The sequence below is a fragment of the Hippopotamus amphibius genome, chromosome 7 (assembly GCF_030028045.1).
Source record: "Hippopotamus amphibius kiboko isolate mHipAmp2 chromosome 7, mHipAmp2.hap2, whole genome shotgun sequence".
In the NCBI taxonomy this organism is placed as follows: domain Eukaryota; kingdom Metazoa; phylum Chordata; class Mammalia; order Artiodactyla; family Hippopotamidae; genus Hippopotamus; species Hippopotamus amphibius.
Genome location: NC_080192.1, coordinates 80677810 through 80702361, shown reverse-complemented (window position 1 = coordinate 80702361; position 24552 = coordinate 80677810).

Genomic DNA, 24552 nt, shown 5'->3' with positions numbered 1-24552 from the left:
AAATTCCATTGAGCTTTCTGCCACTGTATAATGAGAATCTCCCTTCATTTCCAATAACATGTTCTTCACTTTCTTCTGAACTCTCAATAATAGCATCTCCAATGATCATATTTCTACTAACAGTTTGTTCATGACAATTTAGGTATGATTTAAGATAGTGTAGGTTTTCTCTCCATTGTTTTTTCTTTGAGCAAAACTGTTACGAATTTATATTGATACTGGTGTAGTATATTTCACAAAGTAATCTCTCCTTTAAGAAACTCAGTGACTTTATAGATACAGCCCTAACATAATGTTTACATAATCTCTTTAATATAAATTCATGTGTACTACCTCTTTTAGTTATGGCAGATATTGTAATTGACAAAGACACTCTTCCTAAGCCCAAACACAATTTCCACCATCATTCCAAGCACTGCACTCCAGGTCATCATTAATAACCCCTGAGTTTTGGCACAGGAAAGAAATGTATTTGCCAAATATTAGTGCCTTATTCTGTTATCTGCCCTATCATTGTAATAATAATAACCAGAAACATGCCTAAAAATACAAAACCAAAATAAGGATGTCTTACATTATCATTTGATGTGACCTCTTATTTTAACTTCATATTATACAAAGTAAAGTACTACCTATAAGTTTTTAACATATTATCTTTATTTAAAAAATGTATACTATTACCAAAAATAGTAATAATACATATAATATTTATATATATATTGTAAAATATATATAATATATATAGATATATAGAAAGAGATAAATATACATAGATAGTAAAATTCTTTTTTATGAGAATTTTATTTTATTTTAATTAATTAATTGGCCATACCATGGATCATGCAGAATCTTAGCTCCCCAACCAGGGATCAAACCTGTGCCCTCTGCATTGGGAATGCAGAGTCTTAACCGCTGGACTGCCAGGGAAGTCCCTGGTTGTAAAATTCTTGATACATTCTTTTCCTCAGCTATTTGTTGCTGATGATTTACTGTCTACAGGAATTTAGCATTGCTATGAAGAAGCCTAGCTTAAGATAGTGCTGATTCGTTTTTCTACTTAATTGCTCATAGTGGGTCTTGAAATTAAATGACTTCACCAGAATTAAATTCAGTTTTGTTTTTTTTTTTTCTTAAACTGTAAAAGAAAGCTCTCTTTGCATCTGTAGTCATACTTGGAATTTGGAAGAAAAATTTTTCTAATGTATCTTCATAACTTTTTTTTGGTTCATACTTCCTTTTTATTCATCAGAAACATCAAATGTTTTTATGTTGTATCTCTTTTATCTAAAATCCAGTCATCATAATCTCCATATGTCATTTTATATTTTACTTCCTTTTATATAACTTCCTTCAATCTGCCTCCACAACCCCATAGTGTAATTAACTGTATATGTTTAATAAAGTTTATCTTTCACCTCCATAATATTATTTTTTCCCTTCTTAATCTTTTCTAAATTCTATCAGTTCACTTTTCTTTTACTGTGGTATAATTTACATGAAGAAAAAGTCAGTTATTTCAGCTTACTCTTCTCTGAGTTTTAAAAAAATGTATAAAGTCATATAAGCACCACTAATGCACACAAAAAAAGCTACAGAATCATTCAATCACACTAAAATTTCCATGTGCTTCTCTGTAGGTAAGCCCCCTCCCCACCCCAAGATGCTGGCCACTACTAGACCTATTTTTTTCATATAGTTTTCTTCTCTCCAGAATATCATATTAATAGAATAATATAAGATACCATTTCTTTCACCTAGCATACTGCATATTTGACCTATATGCTCATGAAATATTGGATTTGTATTCAATGCAAATTGTATATCAAAATTTTTCTACAGAAATTAAATATATATGTTGTATTTGTCTTCCGACCAGTGTCTCAGAGAAGTCCAAGGCCATCATAACTATTGTGCTGTTGCAGGTAATCTGGGTTTCATTTGTCTTTTGTCATGGTGGTGGTTGTTTTTCTTGTGCAGCTAATGTGAATGTTTTGGTTGCTTGTTTGCATAGTCTATATATTATTTAACTTTCATTCTTAGGTAATATTTTCAACTCGGGAAAACTCCCTTGCTTTGACTGTTGCCTGTGCTTCCATTGTTACAGTTTCTTAGGAATACATGCACAACTTCATGCTCTCTTCTCAATGTCTTTACTCTCCACCTACCATTTTTAACTACTCTCCATCTATCTTCTGTGGGAGATCCTCACATTTGTCCTCCACATTTCTGATTCAACTTTCCACAGTGTCATTTCTGCTCATCATGCCTCCAGCACAGATTTCAATTTTCATCTTGCATTTTTACTTCTACAGTTTCTTTTGCATCTCATGTTACTAACTTTTTCTCAGATTAAATTAGACCATGTTTCTGCTCTTGTTTTATAGAGACCCCCCAATATTGATATATTGAATATATCAATAGCATTTAATACCATAATATTATAATTATTTTTCCTCTGATTTCCATATTAACTTATTTCCACTGACCTTTTCTTTGTCTAAATTCTACAGCATGATGCCTTGCTTATTTTACAATATTTTTATAAGCCCCAGGTAGGCTATTTTGTCCACTTAGTCTTGAAAAAGTAAGATCTCACCAGATACAGCCAGCAGACCTATTGAGTAGATTGGTCATATTCTAGTTCTAAACCAGCTCAGATATTTCTGGACCCCCTTCCCACATCAATTTATAGGTAGCAAATTGATTTCCAGGTTTCTAGCTTCAGGCAGGCTTTCATCTTGTGTGACTGTCTTGTCTTTAGGTGGGTCATCTTCTAACCCACTACCTACATCTCTGACACTTGGAGAGATGTAATAAAAAAAACTATTTTATAATACTCAGAACGCATGCCTTTCAATTACCTACCTCTTCATGTTTTTCACTCTTTCTTAACTATTTTCTTACAGAAAATATGTATCTCTAGATTCAATGTACCAGTGCTGGTCTCCCATGTTCACTCAAATCCCCACAATCCTAAACATTCAGTTGGTGCCATTTAAAGTTTTTTTCACTGTCTTTTACCGCCAGAGCATTACTGATGAACTTAGGAATCTCCATAGCTCGATGACTAGAAGAGCACACTCACACCACAGGCAGATAGCTTGATATGTTGTTTGTACAGACTTGGACTTTCTCAGCAAGAGACCTGGAAAAGGAGGAATAATCCATAAAAGACCTTCCTCTTTACTTTTAGATGAGCAAGTTAGCCCGGATTCAGACAGCTTAGCGTGAGTGTGTTACTTTCAGTGTACATGTCTCCCAGATTTTGGCAACAGATTTTCACATTGTCTTTTTATACCTGGTTTGAGTTTGAAGAAGTTATTAGAGAGTATTAGAGGGTATCAGCCAAAATCATTTAAAAAAGAATCTCCTTACACCTGAAACTGATATCATGATTATAAAAAATAAATTTAAAAATAAGTATAAAGAACCTCATTTTTATTGTTTTTCTTAAAAATTTTTTATGAAAAAAGCTTAAAAGTTTTTGTTATCAACTTCTACCTCACTTCTTTTTTTTCTTTGTAGCTTTTAAGGCACTAGTTCTTCTTTCATTACCTTTTATTTTTTCTCCACCTGGGCCCCCTGCACGGAGATCATTAACTTTTTATGTAAAAGAAAAGTAAATTAAATGTTTAAGTAAGTGTCCTTTACTTTCTGCTAATTCTGGTATTTATCTATTTTATTCCTGTGGTCTCTCAGATCAACCCCAAGTTTCCCCTACCTCGGTTACTATGTGTTTTTGTCCTGTCCCATAGAAAAACAATTTGAAAATTCCCCTCCTCTGCTGGCATTGCCATCTCCAGTTTCACAACACAGGAAATTAATTACACTGTGTATACTGAAATATTGAGCAATGCTTAATAGGATCCCTCAGCAGGCGGCGCGAGATCAGAACGTGGTGCTTCGCTCCTTCCAGTCCGTCGCATCTTCAACTGCCCAAATAAATCATTTGGAAAGTCCCATTCTTCTCCTCGCTGGGAGCACAAGGTAGGAAGAAAAATGAAATCAGCATCTCATTTGACATAAATCACTCTTTATTTTGAGCAACTGACCATTTGCAAGGCTGTACTGGAGTCAACTGTTTCTCTGTTATATCAGAGAGTTCTAACTTTGAAAAAACCATCAGTATTTTTCCCAGGAGATTTTGATTATTACACCAAACCATGAAAAGTATTTTCAGCCTTTACCTATATTTGGCCTTTGCTCTCGTCTATGTATAGATGCGTCAGGAGAGAGGAGTAAAACATGCAGAAGAAAGGAAAAAAGAGGCAATGACACGTAAATTTTCAAAATGACCATTGTCCAGCCCTCTAAGCTAGAGATTTGTTTGTGTGTATCTCAGAGCTACCCCTGCTGTTCTTTACTTCTTGACAAATTACGAGTTGTCATCATATTGTAAATAACAGTTGGGGAATATGTAATGGAAAATCTCATGGGCCGAGCAAAGTATCACATTATTAATTTGTCAGAAATGCTATTACCTAGAGAACCGGTTTTAAAATTGTAGCTTTTGTAACATGTCATCAGAGCAACTCACATTGAGCACTTAGCAATACCAGGAAATGTATGGGGAGAGCCCGACCAAAGTTTTGGGGGTTTTGTTTTGTTTTGCTTTTTTCAGTAACGCCAAAAATATGACAATTTTGTGAAGTTTTTCTTAACAATAAAAAGACACTGACCATTAAAAAGGGGAAAAAATACTTTTCAGAAGTTTTCAGTTAGAAATCCAGCTTTCTCATTTCTGTTTCTAGTTTTAATTCTTTTACCTATGTGGAATTGCTGATATTTGACCGACAAGAAAATAGTGAAGAAATAACCGTATGATCCTGGCTATCCTCACGTTGATAAAAATCACATTTGCCTACTTCTCATGAAATAGATTATTAGTCAAAAAGTGAAGAAACATGTTTAGAACAGTACAACCAAATAACAGAAAAGTTGGAGTATTTGGAACTTTGCAGTACCTCAAATGGTACTCAGTTCCTGTAAAACAAATCATATGGGGCAGCACAGCTGGTGGTTCTCACGGCAAAGCACACAGTTCCAGGAGATCATTAACCCTACTGGATGGCTGTTCCATGGAGATTTCAGATGATAGAGTTCAGGGGAAAAAGGGAAAGTGCAGGGAGTAAGAAAAAACTCCGGAGTGATCCTAGGATATGTAAGACCCTTGGTGTATAGATTCATGAGACCATGAGAATCATCTGTCTTCTGATATTTTATTCAGGATTTCTACCACATCAGCTAGAATGTAAGAATTTATAATGGATATTCAATCATTGTTGGGGGGGCTGGAATAAGCATATATTCTGCTTTTATAAAAGTCTATTGGCGCAGAGAGATAAACTAGGGGTTTGCGATTAAACTCCCAAATATATACACACTACTATATAAAAAATAAACAACCTATTGCATAGCACAGGGAACTACATTCAATATCTTGTAATAACCTATAATGGAAAAGAATCTGAAAAAGAATATATATGTGTGAATCACTTTGCTGTACACCTGAAACTAACACGACTTTGTAAATTAACTATACTTCAATCTTTAGAAATGGTTAAAAAATGAAGAAAAAAAGAAAACAAATCTGATTGGGACACTACCTTAGGGGGTGCCCTCTCCACAATGTTTGCAACTTCTCATAAGTCTTAAACCATTTGGAATGAAAGTTATATGAAAAGTTTACTATAAAGTACTTTTAACTTTTGCCATAATCCTTTCAACATTGTAACCATTTGAAGCTATAATAATACTGATTAAATATGCCAGTGTGGGTGAACTAGAGCCAAAATGAGACCCCCCTCAACGATGCCGTTAAAAAAAAGCAGTCTAGTTTCACAACTGAATTAGATAAGTCACATGTTACAGCTTAGGAACATTTCTTATTGTGCTGATTTGGTGAATATACAAAGAGGATTACCTGTCTTTTGCTTCAAAGCTTTACGAAAGTGTGTTACCTTGGAAAACACTGATGATTTTTACATGAATTTCCACAAAACAAAGGGAAACCTTAAAAACACTGTGTATATGTGGTAAATCACATTTCTTGATCTGTGCTGAATTTTTCTAATTCCCTTTTGTTGCAGGGCAAGGGAAAGAGAGCTTAAAAACTATATTTTATGATGACAACAGTAACAAAAATTGATGCCTTTCCTACTGTTGAGTTTTACCTTTTATTCCACTCTCCTCAGGAGAAAAGTTATAAACTCTATGACCTCACTACTCCTTATGAGATTATTTTGCCTTTTGTAACTTTACCAAGTATAAAATTTGCCGAGACATAAACTTAAGTATCAATCTTTACAAAATACCCTCAATTAAAAGTTTTATTTGAAGAAGGAGTGTTCTTATGCTGGATCCAACAGACCACTCTTTAAAGAGATACTTTAAAATGTTCTTGGAAAGGAAGAAATTTACCCACACAACACAAAAAAAGAGTCAAAACACTTTATGTGCCCTTTCACATTCTGGTTATATTTGCTTGTATAAACAACATATTAGATTTACTCCTTTCCCTCTTAAAATCTTTATTTTCCTAAATTATGGTTTGTAAGATAATTATATATGATAAGGAGTTGAGTTGGACTTATAATAAAAGTGATTTTAATAAAAATTTTAAATATGCTTGAACAAAAATCTGTAAAATAGTGTTAATAGAATGTTCAAGAGGAAGCATATTTTAAAAAACAATTTATCCCAAATCAAGAATTTATCTAAATAGATCAGACAAAATGATCTTTTATATATGCCCTCTAAGAATAGAAGAAAAGTTAAGTTCTTAACTTTTTAATTTAAAAAAGAAAAAAGGTAAGAATGAGAAAAGGTAATGGCAAGACTTCTTGTTTCAGCTCTAACATGTAAAGTCCTTGATAGTCTTCACTCATGTACTTACAACAAGAAAAGCTGAGCAAATTGAAAGCCAACAATTTTTTTTTAACCCACTAGAGAACTACTAGCAAACCACCATCCCAAGTCTGGAGAGACAGGCAAATTCAGAGTCCCTACTGAATTTGCTTAACTGGAGCAGAAGCCAGTGGAGCCATAAACTGGTAGGAACAGCATTTAAATAATAATTTTGACAAGTAGATGAAGGCTGAGTCTCAACTAGCATGAGAATGAGAAACTACTGAGGCTTCAGTTCTAGGGGCTCCCCAAACTTTCATAGATCTAAGTTCCCACCTTAGAATACTCCAGAAACAAGAGAAAATTAAATTTTAAGTAAGCAGAAGAAAATAAAGAAGAAAAAAAAAAAAATAGAGCAGATAGATATCAATTAAGTTGAATACAGGGAAACAATAGAGAAAATAATCAAACCTGATTCTTTGAAAAGATCAATAAAAGTGATAAATGTCTAGCCAAGCTAACTATGAAAAAAGAGAGATTTTTTTTAAAAAAAGATCAATATCAGAAATGAAAAAGTGGTCATCATTTTTGTTTCCATGGACATTAAAATGGTAATAAAGGAATATCATGAACAATTCTCTGCCCACAAATTTTATAATTTATATGAAACTGACCAAATTCTTGAAAATTACAAACTACCAGACTCACACAAGAAGAGATAATCTGAATAGTCTCACGTTTATTAAAGTAATCAAATCAGTAATTAATTACCTTCAAAAAAAGAAGAGGGAAGATCGAATGATTTGATTGGTAAATTCTATCAAATATTTAAGAAAGAAATGACACCAATTTCTCACAATATTTTTCAGAAACTAGAAGCATGGAGAACACTTTCTAACTCATCCTATAAGGCCAGCATTGTCCTAATACCAAAATCAGATGAAGATGTGCAAAGAAAGGAAAAATACAGGCCAATATAAAAAATCCATGAAAGGAGATGCAAAAATCCATGAATATAGATGTAAAAACTTTTAACAAAATAGAAAATTAAATCTACAATGTATTAAAAAAATATAAAGAATGTTCCATTGGGACTTATTCCAAATATGCAACTGATTCAACATTTAGCTGATGCTGATCAATTAATGTAATCCGTAACATCAACAGACTGAAGAAAGGAAATCATATGACTATTTCATACATACAGAAAAAGCCTTTGACAGAATCCAACACTTATTCATGATTAAAATAACTCTTCACAAATTAGGAATATTTGGAAACATCCTCAACTTGGTAAAAAAAAAAAATCTTATTAAAGCCTACAGCTAACATCATAGTGAATGGTGAGATATGAGATGCTTTACCCCTAAGATCGAGAACAAAACGAAGATGACCTCTTTTCCCACCTCAATTCAACAAGATATAGACTCTCTCTCTAGTTCAACAAAACAAGAAAAACAAATAACAAACATGCTACAGGTAGGGAAGGGAGAAATTAAACTCCCTTTGTTCATAGATAACGTTTCTGTCTGTATAATCCCAAGAAATTGATGAAAAATTAGAGAAAGTAAATAAATAAAATAGTATTGTATCAAATGTAAGATATAGAACCATGAATCCATAGTGATGAAAGTAAACGTTGGAATAACTAGATCTCCTGTGAAGAAAAATTCCAAATAATTTATGTAGGTATATAGATATTGTGTCCTCAGTGAGGTGGACTATAACCCCACTCTTTAAGTGAGTTGCACATAGAAACTCCCTTCTAACGAGTAGAATTGGATAAGGGTAAAACAGTCACTTCCCCGTGGAGACGTGACAACACTACCTCAGCTGGGGGGCAACGTTAGCATCCAAAGTGATCTGTCACACTGATAGTATGTGACCTTGAAAGATGGAATGAGAGTTACACTTAACCCCTGTGGTCTTCTTCCCAACAGCCCACAGCCATAGTCCACTCATGAGAAAAATGTCAGGCAAATTCCAATTGAGGGACTTTCTAAAAACTACGCAGCCAGTATTCCTCAAAATGCTCGAGGTCCTCAAAATGAGGAAAGTCTGGAATACTGCCACAGCCAAGAGGAGCCTAAGGAAATAGCAACTAAATATCACGTGGTATTCTGGATGGGATCCTGAAACAGAAAAAAAAATAGTGAAAACTAAAGAGAGCTAAGTAATGGGTGGGCTTTAGTTAACTATGATGTATCAATATTAGTTAACTAATTGTAACAAATATACAATACTAGTGTAAGGTGTTACTGATGGAGGAAACTGGGTGTGAGATATATAGGAATCTCTATTACCGATATTTTTGTTTAAATCTAAACTCTTCTAAAATTAAATATATATATTTATAGTATATATATTTATTATGTTTAAATGTATGTAAATAATATTTATATATGTTAAATATTATATAATGTGTATATATATAATGTATATAATAGTTTATACATGTTAAATATTATAATATATAAATATTATATATTTATATACATATATTTTAAAAAGAGATAATGACAAATGCCATTCTGGGAACCTCATGGTCATTCCTTCAATAAGACATGAAATAATATGAGATATATGCATTATTGAACAGGAAGTCTAATAGGAGGTGACTGAATGGAAATTCCAAATCCATAGTGTCTTGCAATTTTATTTCTAAAGACCATTTAGAATCTGGGTACTCTATTCACAGTCAATAACTGGGTTTATCTTCACTAATCTAATGATCCAAAGTGTATTTACTGGAAACAGTATGTTAAAGGCAATTTGGTACCCCATACAGAAATTAAAACATATTTCAGACAGGTGTTTTATTCTCCAGGTACCTCTTTAAACCAGCATTTTTTTTTTGTATCCAACAAATGCCTTTTTTTTCAAAAGCTGTGGATCACAAAGCATCTAGCTGATCTCCCTGTGCTGTGCAGCAGGTTTCCAGTAGAATAAAGATGGGGAAAAAAAGAAAAGAAAAAGAACAGAGGCAGATAAAACAAAACAAAATGAATCCTAGCTCTGCCATGGACAGGCAGGGGAATCTTCATGAAGGAGATCATACTTGAGCTAGATCTAGCAGAATGTCAGCATCTTCTTGGCTTAGAACTAAGAAAGGTGTTCTGAGCAAATGGGGTGCTATTTGGAAAGGTGTGAAGATGTCAGAATACATAGTGTGACATAGGGGCTTTGCACAGCTTGGTGGGACCACAGAGGCCAGCAGCTTGGATGTTGGTACCATGTGAAAAAAGCTTGGGAAAGTCCATTGGTTTAAAATGTATATATTTTAAAGTTGTGGATCAGATTTTGCCTATACCAATGTTACTTATTATCAGAGAAATTCTGCCTCTTTATTGCAATAAGCATCCCAACAAGCCCAAGATGATGTATAATGAGGTTGACTGTTTTGTTTTGTTTTTCAAACTAGGAAAACCAAGGTTATTTACCCAAGGTCAAAGAAAAACAGAAAAGAGAAAAACTGAATTCCTATGAATTTACTCATCCACTCATACCTGGCTTAGTTGTTTCACATGAAAGTGATTGTAATGTAATTAAAAGTCTAGCAAGATGGAACATTGTCCGAAAAAGAATATATCACTTTAGAAGTTAATCGTAATATGTTATATTTCTTTTTTTATCATAAGCATTAAGTAAAAAAAAAAAAAAAAAAAACCTCTGGCAAAGCATTTTTCATTTTTAATACATTTTAAAATGAAAGTATTCAACGTACAAGAAAACATTAGTGACATTTTTCACTTAAAATGTGACACTATGACAAAGTAGAGGTCTACATCTGCTGATGTTTTAGAGGGAAGGAAAATCAGCAACTTTTCTGAGAGTCTTTGTAGACTTATGTAATTCAGATGTTTTAAGTAATCCAATCATTGTGTTAACATTCTAGCCACACATTTCCACATCCTAGAAAGGGAAACTATGAAAACCTATAGAAATTTGTCAACTTTACAGAAACACTGATTCAGTTTTTCCAGGATTCTCACACGCATGAGTACCTTTAAGGAAATACTGCCTCTTCATACATTTCAACATTCCTATTCTTTTTTAACCCTCTGGTGAGATCATATTCCTGTCAACCATTTGGTTTCTCTGAAATATAGAGGAATTTTGAAAAAACTCATCTGAATATCACAAGCTGGAATTCTAATCCAGGGCATGAGGAAGTTCTGAAGCTAAAATAAATGTTTTTGTTTTAGCCATAATCACTCTGATGAAAACTCAGGTCAAGACACCTTAAAAAAGGGAAATCTCAATTGGGCATTTTAGAACATTTCCCAAGACAGTGAGGAAAGAAAGTGAATTGTGGATGGTGTTTTCATCTCTCAGTTGCAGCCTTGGTGGGACTTTATTTTGTTTATAATGTCATAATAATTATAGTAATCTATATATTGCAGATAACCAAATGGTTAGTAGGAAAAAAGCATATATCAGTTCCCTTAACTTGATCTGAAATCTTTTTTAGACGCCTCGTACACACAGTCTGAGGAGACCGATAGGTCTAAATCCATTATAACAACTGAACAGTATACAACACCCACATTAAATATTTAATTGAAAAGTTACTTTGTGTGGGTCATGTGATTTCTGCCACCTTAGACACTGGTGTCCAGGAAATACTCTTCATGTAGTTTTCTCCTACCATTCAATGATTATTTCTGGGTCACAGATTCCTCATTTGTAAGACGGATTTCACATCAGGGACTTAAAAAATAGGGCTGCTGTGATATGGAGCGAGTAATACACTCCACATTCTTATGACAGCGTCTGACACAGCATAAGCACTCAGTAAGTGTGAGCTGTTATGATTATCATTAGGTTCAATACATTTTTCGCTGGGACCAACATTAATTGATGTGTTAGGCATTTCTATTTAATGACAAATGTGTGGCAATTAAGGGAAACTTGTCTTTAAAAAAGCTTTAGAAAAAATTTTAAAACCGTCAGAAGCATAATTCCAAGTGAAAACTAATAAGCATATTGCTGTGTTTCCATGATTCAAACATGACTTCATACTTTTAGCATAAGAGGAAACGAATAAGACCTCACTTTCAAGTGTTCTTTAAAGTTGTAAGAATGGAACTTGTCACAAATTAATTCCAGCATTTCAGGTTAGAATAAATTTCATACGATAACAACTTTGCATCTTTTCATTATTAATAAGATCATTGGACTCTTTCAAACCCCTTTGGATTCAGCTTGATCTTTTTGTCTTCTTTGCCACATAACTCTCAATGTTTTGACTGAATGGCTTTTCAGAAATGACGTTATTTTCCTAAATTAATACATTTTATGCAAACAAAGGACACAGTGAGTCTTTGAAAATTTTGAGAACAAAACCTGTTTTCCCTTTAATCTTTTGTTTCCAATCACTGAGTGATCAAAGTTATTTTATTTAAAATGGGACATGTAAAACATTGGGCCACCAGGTACAATTTATACTGTCCATTGCACTGACATATGTTCATTTTAAAATAGTTCAATATTTATTGCAGCACTATTTACAATAGCCAGGACATGGAAGCAACCTAAATGCCCATCAACAAATGAATGGATAAAGAAGATGTGGCATATGTATACAATGGAATGTTACTCAGCTATAAAAAGGGATGAGATGGAGCTATATGTAATGAGGTGGATAGACCTAGAGTCTGTCATACAGCGTGAAGTAAGTCAGAAAGAGAAAGACAAATATTATATGCTAACTCACATATACGGAATCTAAAAATGGTACTGATGAACTCAGTGACAAGAACAAGGACGCAGATGCAGAGAATGGACTGGAGAACTTGAGGTTTGGGGGGGCGGGGGGTGAAGGGGAAGCTGAGACGAAGCGAGAGAGTAGCACAGACATGTATATACTACCAACTGTAAAATAGATAGCCAGTGGGAAGTTGTTGTATAACAAAGGGAGTTCAACTCGAGGATGGAAGATGCCTTAGAGGACTGGGACAGGGAGGGTGGGGAGGACTCGAGGGAGGGTGGAGGGGGGAGTCGAGGGAGGGAGGGAATACGGGGATATGTGTATAAAAACAGATGATTGAACTTGGTGTACCCCCCAAAAAATAATAAATAAATAAATAAAATTTAAAAAATAGTTCAATAAATGAATCTATGGATGTAACACGGAACTTTTAGATAAGTCTTCCTTCACTACTCCTAAGCCTTGTAGAATTTTCTTTTACTGCTTTTTTTAAGATACAAATGGAAGGGACATGAGCATCTAAAGAAAGTTCTCTCCGGTTTTTAAACCCTACACCCTATTTCTGAACAAAATTATGCTGCTCTGACAACACTTTCTTTCTCCAGCTTGCCTCATTCATTTTGCCCCTGTTCATTTGCACTTTTCTTTTCTTAATTAGTCTTCCTACCTCTTATCCGCAAAGCTCAGAGCTGTAGATGGAGCAAATTAAGGGAGAGAGAGAGAGTAAGTAAAGTAAAACTGCTTTCAGTCAGAATTAGATTTGGGGGAGATATTTTAAACTTCCTTATAAATGATAGAAGTCAGGAAACAAAGCTTTGTTAGTTGTTGCTATTTCTTATCCAAGAATATCTATCTATCATCCATCTATCTATCTACTTATCATCTATCTATCTATCACCTATCTATCCTCTATCCCTCTACTTTCACTTTCATCTTGTATTGGCTTTCCTATTAAATAGACCCACTCAGTGATGGTGTGCAGTCCCTTTTATGTTAGAATATTTTCCTTCAATATCTTCTATTTGTTACATGAAAGAATAATAATATGTAAAATCTACTGATGCTAAGCAAAAAGAAAAGGACCAAAATTTGAATAGCATGCCACGACATTCTGAGAGCTCCTGAGAAAGTATCTTCCAAGGGCAAACATCTCTGGGTCGAAAGCAAAATTAAATTTAATATATAAGCCCTATCGACACTAGTTATTTTGAGAGCTGTGCAACAAATATGTATCTTCTTGTTTTCAGGTAGCTTCCAACACATCCACAAAACCTCCCAAGACTCAGCAAGCCACATTATTCCTCTTTTTCTTTAGGGATAGTCCAATACCAAAGTGGCCCCAGCTATTAGAAAAGCAACAAGGATCGGAATGCTTGGTATCTTTTCATTCTTCAGTTCTTGTCACGCTCATGTTCCTTTCCCAGAATGTTTGATTTCTGTTGGTATGTACTTGAAGGCTTGTGTGTGCTCTCTCACAGATCACATAAGTGATCTTACTGATACTGAACACTCTCTGTAAAACATATCAAGACACACTTCCCAGCTTGAGAAAACAGAGCCTGCATCAGGAAAGAAGAAGCCTTTGGTTCTCAAGTTGACTGAACATCAACCCTTACACGAAGCCAATATATCTTTAGGAAGAAAAAATGTTTTCTAAAAGTAATATTTTATTTTCAATGAAAGCCATTACGATGAAAGGTTTCCTGTGAGATGCTGCATAGGTCATTAATTATTCAGTGTTAGTTGGATGCCTAGTTAGAATGCACTTTTACTAAAAATACGTAGTCTTGCAGAAAACCCATCATTAACATGCAATGAATAAATTAGCGTGTCCACCAGCCGGACTCTACAATTATATGGCAGCCCACACATGCCAGGGATGAAATGGTTAAGTGCCAGAGGAAAGGAAAATATTGACTAACGCTAGGTAAGGAACAGCCTCCTCAGTTGTTTCTGAATCACGTAATCTTTGTTAAGTCATACTCGGCTTGAAAGGGCTTAGCCTATTGTAGGTGCTCAGTAGATATTTCTTGGCTGAAGCTATGTCTTCTTATCAGGAAGTCTAAAACCTCTGTTAATGCCATGAAGCAGCTTAGGGAGAGATGGAGGCAGAGAAAGGCCACAGAGAAAAGAGTGACTGTTAAATGAATAACTATGTCTGACATTTGCAAAATGTGTATAACGATAGAAGGAACCCCTTCAGTTTTGAGAAAAATTTAAATAAGTAGTGTTCCAGGCATATAGTATATGGAGATCACAGCTCAGGTCAACCATGGAGAGCAAACCTGAGAATTCTAAAGTTTACTCAGCTAGTATGTCTACAAGCACCATGCTCTGTGCCAGGTACAGGATTCTACATAATTGTAGTAAGAACCCCAGCACAAGCAGGTGACCATTTTTATAGGAACTATCATGGCATGGAGACATTTTTCAAATGATGCAGAAAAACCACAAACAGTTGCAATGGATTCTAAAAGGACAGGGATTGGGATATTTCACTTGGCTGCATTTAGCTAAGACCTTCAACAGTGATTACAAAAAATAGGACTGGACGTGAACCTGAAGAAAACAAAGGCTGTAATTGTATAGTTTAGCATCTATATAATTATGCATATGTAATCATTTAGGAAACTGTTCTTACTCTGTAGTACATGTGATCTATTGCAAATAAATTTTTTGTAATTATAATTTAGACTCCAGTTAAAGAATACCTTTCTAGTGTTCTTATAGATAACTACTTGAATGAGGTTTACACCAACTTATAATTTTAGGAAATAAGTTTGTACCCAGAGTATTTAAATCACACAGAGAGAGATACTGAAATAGAGTACTTCGGGCATGGAATCCAGAACCAGACTACATGAATTCAAAGCCTGGCTCTGTCATTCTTCCAAGCTGTGTAATTTGGGGCAAGTTAGACTCTCTATCTCTGTGTTTCCCCCTCAGTAAAATGGGGAATATAGTCATTTCACAGGAGTGACCTGCTGTTAAGAGCATTAAGTGAGTTACTACATGGAAACTTAGGACAGTGCTTCACTCATGCCAAGTGTCCAATGCATATTGACTACCATTTTTATTATGACTGTAGAACACACCTGTAGAATTGGGTTTCAATAAGGCATAGCCCTGCTGGCATGTGTGGAACACTGAAAACAATGAGTATACAGTACCTCCAATGGGAATAAAGTTTTCACTTTTCATGGAGTCTTACAAAATCAAACTGGATTGGATGCAAGTCAAGAAATTTGTAAAACATTCCACCTATTTATAACTTTAAAAAAATCACCTTCAATGCTGTTTCAAATGAATTTCCTATTTTGAACTAAACTTTTGAGACTTTGTATGTATTTAGCACCCTGGGCAGGAAGTAACGGTAACCTCAATGGAAATTACATTTCAAGCCCACCATGAGTAGCTCGTATTTAACCTGGCTTCGTTTGGTGGTGGCAATGGGAGTCCATGGACTCACACAATCTGTGAAGGAGACAAGACCTTAAAGACTTATTCAACTAACTCAATTTAAGAACAAGGAAATTGAGATTCAGAGAGAAAAAATTAAAAACGGCTGGTGCAGTCATCTAGTGGGTTAATACAGAAATGAGAACATAAGATGCCGACTAGGTTAGAGGTCCTTTACATCACCCCACGCTGCCATTAATTATTCTCTCATGTCATCTCCACATTCTTGCTAGTAAAAGTTTTCATCAGCAAATTTGATAAATTTAGAATTATTAGTAAGCCTTTTATTAGTTTTTGTTCCTCTAGTCACAAGAGTGAAGTTTGGATACAGTGATATTCTGATTCGTATTCAGAAGAGAAATATAAATTTTAGATATAAGCATATACCTTCATTTTTAATGATATGATTTTAGTTAAACTCATATTGATTATCAGCATTTAAAAATATGACTCATTTAGTCCTTAAAAAAAATGACTCATTTGATCATCTAATAAAAGTAATAGATGGTTGCTTTCTAATGCATTTAAACCAATGCATAAAGGCCAGCAGGAAGTCCCAATCACACTCAATTAAGAGTGTGCATTAATCTTAGTTAGTTTGGCTTTATCCAGTGTACTGGACATGATCATTTTGCAAAATAAAAACAAATGCTTACACTTGACCTATGACTTATGCTTTATAAAAACATACACAATCAAGAATGTAATTGTGCAATTTTCTCAGCTGTACCCATCTAGTCAGCTGTCCAGATTTCATGTTAATCTCATTTTTCTCCATATTGGGGTTTATTTTTATCCAGATTATTTTTATTAATTGTACGAAAGTAAACTTTGGAGTCAATTTCATATATTTTATGGGTTACATACTCATTGTGTGCTTAGAAACATATGTACCCTGTCATGGAGAACAAAAGTATATCATTCTTATTCACTGTTGTCAGTTCTTCTGTTTCCTCAAACAGAAGAACTAAATGATAGAAAATAAAATAATTAAGCATTTTGACATGTACTAAAGAGCATTAATTATGTACAACATGGATATTTTCCTTATAGGTCATATGACTGGGGATGTATTCTCCAGGTTGAACCCGGGCCCCCTGCAATGGAAGTGCAGAGTACTAACCACTGAACCACCAGGGAATACCTCCCACTCCCCTTTTTTTTGTCTCCAGTTTTAAACTTCACATTAATAGAAGTTTAAAACTTTCACCCCAAAAGACATTTAATGTGAGACTGGGTTTGTTTCTCTTTTATATTTGCTGGTAACACTAGTATATTTCCTTTAATCCGCTATGTAAGCGGTTTTGCTTTCTTTTCTCCAGATTTTTTTCTGAAGCACCAGAATTGACTTTCTTTCCTTTTCTTTTTTTCTCTCTCTCTCTTTTTTTTTTTTTTTTTTGGCAGCTGTGTTGTGTCTTCGTTGTTGTGCGTGGGCTTTCTCTAGTTGTGGATAGTGGGGGCTACTCTTCGTTGCAGTGCACGGGCTTCTCATTGCAGTGGCTTCTCTTGTTGCAGAACATGGGCTCTAGGTGCGTGGGCTTCAGTAGTTGTGGCGCACGGGCTCAGTAGTTGTGGTACACAGGCTTAGTTGCTCCACAGCATGTGGGATCTTCCCAGACCAGGGATCAAACCCGTGTCGCCTGCATTGGCAGGCAGATTCTTAGCCACTGTGCCACCAGGGAAGTCCCATAATTGACTTTCTAGAAGTATTTTTCCTATAAGTCTGTGGTATCAGAGGAGCAACTTCCCTTCTGATGCTGAATAGATAGAAAAATAAAAATATCACTGTATGAAAGTTATCAGTGTCCTGGGCTCCTAGTTATCTTCTGCTTCATTTCTCTTTTGCTGCAGACAAAGCTCAAAGTGACCTGAATAAAAGACATTTTTACTTCTACACCCTCCTTGTGTGAGCAAACCCAACCAAGTTCAGAATCAAGGCCAGCATTCTTCTTGGCTCCTCCATGTGTATGTAGTCGTGTTTGTCTAAACTCTGAACTATTTAGAGTCTCTGCATTTTTAATATAAATAAATCACAGAAAGACACGCAAAGTAATGGAGTCTTCTTCTGAGGTCATTAGAATATATATCTGGTTCTACACATGCTTATACATTTAGACTTGGGTAGTTTGAATTTTCAAAATTTTTTTTAGAAAATCTCCATTTTACTCTCCTAGAGTACATAGGGTTTAAAATGGACTTATAAGTTTGTGGATATTGTATTTGTGGATATATAACACGATGTTCCATTCATATAAAAATACTAAATATTAGATGTAGAGGGACTTCTAATTTCTAGTCTGATAGGTAAAAGTCTTGAAAGTAATCACTCCCATCATCACAATAAGAAAAAAGCAGGGAAAAAAAAAACAACCTTGATCTTAGATGATAAAACTGTGAGAAAATAGAGCTCACAGGACAATCTATCACCCTGAAGCCTGGAGAAAAGGAGAATAAAGAGAATCACAGCTTATGGGGAGCAGATGCAAGAGGTGAGCTGGAGTAACTGGTAGAAACCCTGAAAGGGTAACTGACTGCTGGGGACAAAGGGTAGATGAGCTTGAGAGATAAAAATGCCTGGGGGCTTAGACTTGCCAGGGACCCCACACTTCGATGGCTTTTAACTCTAGGGGCCCACTAGCTTCTAAGACTGAATATCAGATTACATTTCCTTATCCTTTGGGCAGGAGGAGAGAAGTAACCATTTTGAAATGTGCCCAGAGTTTTAGGTTCTCCGATTTCACCAGAACCTAACTGAATTGGGTTATACCAAAGCTTAACCAGCTTGGCAAAATGGAAATACAGTAAGTCCCCTACATAAGAACCTTCAAGTTGTGAACTTTCAAATGCGAACATGAATTCACACGTCCAATCACGTTAGTTCACATACGTGGTGTACATTGTCACATACGTGCATCCTCTACAAGTGGTTGTGCTTTTGCGTACTTTACTGTACAGTGCTATATACAGTACAGTAGTACAGTCTCTTTATTTCAAGCCCAGGATGTCTGGAAGCAAGTGTAAAAGAGGCAATGATGTAGCTGGTACTGCTAAGAAGCGCCAAGCAATAATGATGGAAACAAAAGTGAAAATAATTGAGAGAGAGAAGCAACAAGAGGAAGAAGAAGTAACTGAAGAGCATGAGAACTGAAGAACCTGTGCCATCAACATCAGGCGTGAGTGAAACTGCAGCTTGCCCTCCGTCTCCTATTGCTGATGATCCTTCAGCTCTACCATCTCCCACCTCCTCTCCCTCCTCCAGTCAGTAACTCTTCTTGCCTGTTCACTCGATGCCAGCCCCTGGATGCCAGCTGTTGTACTGTACTAATGTACTTTTCAAGGTACTGTTCTGCAATATTAAAATGTTTTCTTTATATTTTATGTTTGTTTTTTTATGCATTATTTGTGTGAAAAGTATTATAAATCTATTATAGTACAGTACTATATAGCCAATTGTGTTCGTTGGGTACCTAGGCTAACTTTGTTGGACTTATGAACAAACTGGACTTAGGAATGCACTATTGATACAGAACTTATTTGTATGTACAGGACCTACTGTACCCAATTCCTGCTCCTGCCAAGCTTCTCCTTTCATCTAAGGAAGAGGAAAATGGAGAAACACTTGTGAAATTCACAACCCAGGGACAGAGGCTCACTAGAAGACAGAGATCTAATCGTAGGATTACAAGATTGCTCCCTTCTGCCATACCTTTCCACCCCGTCGATAAGACTCCTGTGTAATAACAGAAGATTACAGCTGAAAGAACCTCATGTCTAAGATGTTATTTAAGAAGTCTCTAAGGAAACACAAAGACAATAAGGAAGACAAAAATAAGGACACCAGTAGACATTTTAAGCTCTGATACCTAAAGCTATAGCAAACAGTAAATGCAACCTAATTCCTAGCTAAATAAATGTAAAACCTCACACTAGATGCCCATTTACCTCAGTTCCTTTCACCCAATATGTCATGTCCAGCTTTCAACAAAAAATCAGAAGCCATGCTGAAAGGAGAAATAACACAATCTGAAGAAACAAAGCAACCAGACTCGGATATGGACGCTGGAATTATCAGAGCAGAAATTTAAAACAACTATGATTAAGATACCAAGCATTCATATAGAAAATGTGGGCAACATACTAGAATAAATGGGTAATATACAAAAGGGGTGGAAACTCTTAAGAAAAAATCAAAAGGCAATGCTAGAAATCAAAAACAGTGTAACAGAAATAAAGGATGTCTTTGCTGTTTTCATTAGTATGTTGGATACAATTGAGGAAAGAATGAGTGAGCTTGAAGACACATAAATAGAACTTTCCAAACAGAAAAGCAAAGGTAAAATGCAAAAAAAAAAAAAAAAAAAAAAAACAGAATATCCAAGAACTGTGGGACAGCTACAAAGGTATGACACACATGTAATGGTAGTATCAGAAACAGAAGAATGAGAGAACAGAACAGAGAAAATATTTAAAATAATAAAGGCTAATAATTTTCCAAAATTAATAACAGACACTAAACCACAAACCCAGGAAGCTCAGAGAACACCAACATAATAAATATCAAAGTAACTACACCTTAAGCATATCATGTTCAAACTGCAGAAAAGCAAAGACAAAGAGAAAATGCTGAAAAAAGCCAGAGGGGAGAGAAATCCCATCTATAGAGAAACAACTACAATTTACTTCTCTTCAGATACCATTCAAACAAGAAGAGAAGTGAAATATTAAATGTATTGAAGGTCAAAAGCCACCAACCTAGAATTCTGTATCCAGCAAAAATATCCTTCAAAAGAAAAGAGAAATAAAAATTTTCCAACACAAAATTTGTGGAAATTTGTATGCAGTAGACCTATCTCATGATAAATATTAAAAGATATTCTACTGAATGAAGCAAAGTGATAGAGATCAGAAACACACATGTACATAAAGAAAACTATTAGTGAAGGATTACATGAAGATAAAATACAAATCTGTTTTTCTTATTCTTGATTATCTAAGAGTAAAAGTATGTTCAAAATAAAAATAGCGATAATGTATTGGGTGACTATGGCTTATGGTTAACTGAAATGAATGACAAGAATATTATAAGGAATGAGCTGGAGGCATGGGTACTACTCTGTTATAAGGTACCTGCCTATGGGTGAAGCAGTATAGTGTTATATTGAAGTAGACATACATTTATTGTAAAAATATATTGAAAATTCTTGGGAAAACACTACAAATGTAAAAAAGCATAATTTATATGCTAATAGAAAAGAAAAATGAATTATATAAAGTACTCAATAAAAACCAGATAAGGCAGAAAAAGAGAAGAAAAAGAAAAGAGAGCTGAAAGAAAGAAGGAGAAGAAGGAGGAGGAGGAGAAGAAACAAAGAAGAGACAATAGTTACAAATGTGGAAGATATGAATCCAACTGTATCACTAATCACTTTATATGCAAATGGTCTAAAAACACCAATTAAAAACAGAGATGATCAGAGAATTAAAAAATAACATCAAAAGAAATGTTATCTGCAGGAAAATGATTTTATCTAGAGATTTTCACACGTAGACTTTGTAGAGTGACTTTTAATAGACTAGATTGAAGGTAAAGATTAGAGAAAATATACTGTACCAAAAATAATCAAAGAAAGCTGGAATAGTTTTATTAATTTCAGACAAATTTGACTTCAGAGCAAGAAAGATTATTAGGAATAAAAAGGGATATTACATAACGAAAAAGTGATCCAAAGTCCAAGATAATATAACAATTGTAACATGTTATGTCTAACAACAGAGCTTTAAAATACATCAGGCAAAACTGACAGGGGTATACAGAGAAATAGACAAATCCACTATTACACTTGGAGACTTTAATACCCCTTTATCAGTAACTGACAGATCCAGCAGGCAGAAAATCAGTGAGGATGTAGTTGAACTCAACAGCATCATTAATCAATAATACCTAATTGACATCTGTAGGATACTTCAACGACAGTAGAATAAACATTTTCCTCAAGCTCACATGGATATTCAGCAGGATATACTACATTCTGGCTATAAAACAAACCTTAAAACATTCAAAAAAATAGAAATTATGCAACACATGTTCTCACACCACAATGCATTAAAATGGAAATCAATAACAGAAAGATAAGTAGAAAGTACCAAAATATTTGGAGATTACAAAGCGTATTTATAAATAACATGTAGGTCAGGTAAGAATTCTCAAGAGAAAATTTAAAATACTTTGGACTAAGTGAAAACAAAAATACAACTTATCAAATTTGTGAGATGCAATCAAAGCAGTACTTAGAGGGAGATTTATAGGATCAAATGCATATGTTAGAAAAGAAGAAATCTAATATCAATAAGCTAAGCTCCCACCTTAGGAAGCAAATTAGAAAAAGAAGCAAATTAAAACTAAACTAAGCAGAAGAAAAGAAATAAAAAATCAACACAGGAATCAATGAAATGAAAACAGGTAATTGATAGAGAAAATCAATGAAGCCAAGAGCCTGTCCTTCTTCAGTTTGATAGAGAATAGATAAATAAATCTACAGCAAACATATTTAATAGTGTGATGTGAATGCCTTTCCTCTGAGATGGCAAACAAGGCTAGGCTGTCCCCTATTACCAGTTCTATTCAACATTGTACTGGAAGGCTTAGCTAATGCAATAAAACAAGAAAAAAAAAAATAACAGGTGTACAGATTAGGAAGGAAGAAATACAACTGTCTTTGTTCACTGGTGACATTGCTGTCTATGTAGAAAATATAGAAATGTGTCCAGATACAAATCTAATATGCAAAAGTCAGTTGCTTTCCTGTACACCAGCAACAAGCAATTGGAATCTGAAATTAAAACCGCATCATTTACAATAGTGCCAAAAAATAAATAAATAAAACAAGGTATAAACTTAACAAAATATGTACAAGATCTATACGTGGAAAACTACAAAACTCTGGTGAAAGAAATCAAAGATAATCTAAATAAATGGGGAGATATTTCCTGTTCTTGGATAAGAAGACTCAATATTGTTGAGCTGTCAGTTTTTCCCACCTTGATCTATAGATTCAACACAATCCCAATTAAAATTGTGACAAGTTATTTTGTGTATATTGACCAACTAATTCTAAAGTTTATGAAAAGGCAAAAAACTCAGCCAACACATTATTGAAGAAGGACAAAGTCAAATGACTAACACTATCCAACTTCAAGAATTACTATAAAGCTGCAATAACCATGAAAGTGCAGCATTGGTGAAAGAATAGGCAATAGATCAATGAAGCAGAATAGAGAGCCCAGAAATAGACCCACACAAATATAGTGAGCTGATCTTTGACAAAGGAGCAAAGGCAATTTTCAAGGAAGAAAAGTTACTCTTTTTAACAAAGAATGATGGAAGAACTGGACATCCACACACCAAAAACTCAATCTGGACCCCAACATTTCACCTTTTAGGAGAAATTAATTCAAAATAGTTCATAATCCCAAATGTGTAATTTAAAACTACACAGTTTCTAGAAAATAATATAGGAGAAAATCGAGGTAACTTTGGACTCAGCGATGACTTTTTAAGATACAGCAAAAAAAGCATAAACCATGAAAGAAAAAAAATGGATATTTTGGACTTTATTAAAATTTTAAGTCTGCTTTGCAAAGGCAACTAATAGGGAGTAAAAAGACAAACTACATATTGGCAGAAAATATTTACAAAACACGTATTTGATAAGGGACTTCTCTCCTAAATATACAAAGAACTCTCAAAACTGAACAATAAGAAAATGAACAACCCAATTTGAAAGTGGGAAAAAGATTTGAACAGACCTCTCATCAAAGATATACAGATGGCAAATAACTACATGAAAAGATGCTCAACATTGTATGTCATTAGAGAACTGCAGAATAAATAGCAATGAGATACCATTACATACTTATCACACCTACTACAACATTGAAACCTAAAGCAGATGCAATACTAAATGCTGGCAAGAACGTGGAACAAGAGCTACATTTATTCATTGCTCTTGGGAATGCAAAGTGGCACAATCATTTTGGAAGACAGTTTAGCAATATCTTGCTAAGCGAAATATAATCTTACTTTACAATCTAGCAATCACACACCTCGGTATTTATCCAAACTAGTTGAAAATGTATGTCCACACACAAATCTGCATATAAATGTTTATGGAATTTTATTCGGTATTTATTCACAATGTTATAAGGCCAAAACAGAAGGCAACCCAGCTGTCCTTGGATAGGTGAATGGGCAAACAAACTATGGTACATCCATACAATGGGGTATCATTCAGCATTAAAAATAAATGAAATATCAAGCCACAAAAAGACATGCAAAAATCTAAAATGCATATTGCTAAGCTAAAGACACCAATCTGCAGGGTTCTGACTATATGAATTTCTGGAATGGGCAAAAATACAGTCACAGAAAAAGATTGGTGGTTGCTGGGAGTTCAGAGAGGGAGGGAGTGATGAATTGATGGAGCACAGGGGATTTTTAGGTCAGTGAAACTATCCTATGTGCTATTAATGATAGATAC